The sequence below is a fragment of the Coenobita brevimanus genome, chromosome 93 (assembly GCF_032717465.1).
Source record: "Coenobita brevimanus isolate Jiangsu-jjx chromosome 93, ASM3271746v2, whole genome shotgun sequence".
NCBI lineage: Eukaryota > Metazoa > Arthropoda > Malacostraca > Decapoda > Coenobitidae > Coenobita > Coenobita brevimanus.
In genome coordinates this window covers 19,294,589-19,297,021 of record NC_137046.1, presented here as the reverse complement: position 1 = coordinate 19,297,021, position 2,433 = coordinate 19,294,589, and the positions used below count along the sequence as shown (strand labels likewise).

Genomic DNA, 2,433 nt, shown 5'->3' with positions numbered 1-2,433 from the left:
AAGTCAAGGTAAACTACTTGATATTTGGAAGAAAGCAGACAATGTTCTCCTTTTCAAAAATGGAAACAGAATCCACTCAACAACCGACCAGACCAGTTAGATACTAGAAAAGCTGATAAGAAAAGTTTGGGTAAACCATATAGAAAAACACAATATGATACAGAAAGGCAGTTCGGTTTTAGAAAGGGAAAATCACGTTACTAATCTGTTAAGCTACTATGACAGAGTTACAGAAACATTACAGAAATGAGAAGGATGGGTGGACAGTATCTTTAGATTTCAAGAAAGCTTTTGACAGCACCGCACCAAAGACTTTTGTGGAAACAGTACCATCAAGGAGGGCTCCAAGGCAACCTGTACTGTTGGATGCAGGATTCTCTCAGAAAAAGGAAAATGAGAACAGTAGTAAAGGGAAATTTTTATCATGGAGGGAAGTCACTAGCGGAGTTCCAGAGGGCTCAATGCTGGCACCAGCTATGTTTTTAGTATATATAAATGACATAGACAGTAACACTGGAAATGGAAGCTATCTTAATATGTTTGCTGATGATCCAAAAATACAAAGGAAAATTACTAACACAGATTCTTGAAGAGAGCTACAAGAAGAATTAAATAAACTTCATGAATGGAACAATAAATGGGAAATGGAATTTCATGTGGACAAATTTTGTCTAATTAAGTTTGGTATAAGGGAAAAAAGACGAGACTGGGATTTAAAGTTAGGATGTTCAACCCTACACATATCTGAAAGAGAGAAGGACCTACGAGTGATTATCAGTAATAGGTTATCTTCGGCTGACCACATCAGTGAGAAGGTACAGTACGTAACATGTATACACAGCTTCCAAATATGAGAATAGCATTCACATATGTAAATGATGAGATGTTGAGAAAGATATTATCATTCATTAGGCATAACCTGAAATATGCATCACTAGTCTGGAATCCTCATCTCAAAAAACACATATATGTAAGATTGAAAAAGTACAAAGGGCAGCTACGAGATGCGTACCAAGCTTAAGGGATCTAAGCTACGAGAAAAAACTATAAAAAAAGAATCTACCAACACTACAGGAGAGAAGGAAACGAGGAGACATGATTATGCTGTATAAATGCATCACTGGGGAACAGAAAATAGAAATAAATGACTGTACAGTTAACCTATGGGGAGGCATCAGTAAGACGACACTACAAAAAAAAAAAATAAAAAAAAATAAAAAGAGAGGTGATAGAAACGTAAAGAAATTCACTTTCCCAAACAGGGCAATCGATCAGTGGAGTTCACTACCAAATGAAAGTGTGTGCCAAAACTATTCATAAATTTAAGGATATATATGATAAAAATGGTTTAATACACGGGACAGTACGAGCTTGACTCTTTCCTGTAAAGATACAATTAGGTACCGGTAAGAAAATTAGGTAAGGTAAGAACACACACATACACACAACACACACACACACACACACATACATATATATATATATATATATATATATATATATATATATATATATTTCATTCATTCATTGCCAGACGCCATGTATCCCAAACGGGGTGGCCCAGGGCTTAGAGTTAATTGTTTTACAGGGAGAGGCACTAATCCTCCACCAACCCCACTTGACACGTAGGGAGAACGTTATGCCAACAGCATCTGGTGTTCCCAGGCGGTCACCCATCCAAGTACTAACCAGACCCAACGTTGCTTTAACTTCGCTGATCGGACGGGAAGCGGTGTACTCAACGTGGTATGGCCGTTGTTATTAACACAGATTCTTGAAGAGAGCTACAAGAAGAATTAAATAAACTTCATGAATGGAACAATATATATATATATATATATATATATATATATATATATATATATATATATATATATATATATATATATATATATATATATATATATATATATATATATATATATATATATATATATGTATATGTATATCGGAATATTCGAGTCCAAATATCATATATCATCACAGCACTATCTCTAGTCCTAATACATTTATTTTTCTGTTTCAGGACCCAGCAGTGACCTGTTAGGACCATATTATCCGTGGCCTCTGTTGGCATCACCCCAGTACAGTAGACCCGAATCCTGCTAACGTGACCCTCCGTGACCTAACCCTTAATGAGATGATACTTGCTTACTGATGTGTTTAGAAGGTATACGTCTGTGGGAGGCATAGTTTTTTATGATTCTGTACATCAATAGAAGCATAATTCGCCAGGATTACACATGCAGTATCATTTTCTCCATCTATTAGAATTTTCTTTTCCCTTTTCTATCGTTTTGTACATTTTCCCCCAAACAAATTTCATATATTAGCCCTACAGCCTCAAGATCAGTGCGAGTTTTTGTTAGCCTATATTTACACGTCAGTTGTTAAGACTTTAAACGATCTGCAAGGGAAAAATAAAAAGCATAA

General features: G+C 35.6%; 1 non-coding gene across 1 annotated transcript; it reads right to left on the bottom strand.

Moving 5' to 3' along the window:
• Window positions 1-1,640: 1,640 nt before the first annotated feature.
• On the bottom strand, window positions 1,641-1,760 carry LOC145412714 (5S ribosomal RNA). Its single transcript, XR_013899625.1, has one exon. It is a non-coding gene; the product is annotated as a 5S ribosomal RNA (ribosomal RNA).
• Window positions 1,761-2,433: the final 673 nt, after the last annotated feature.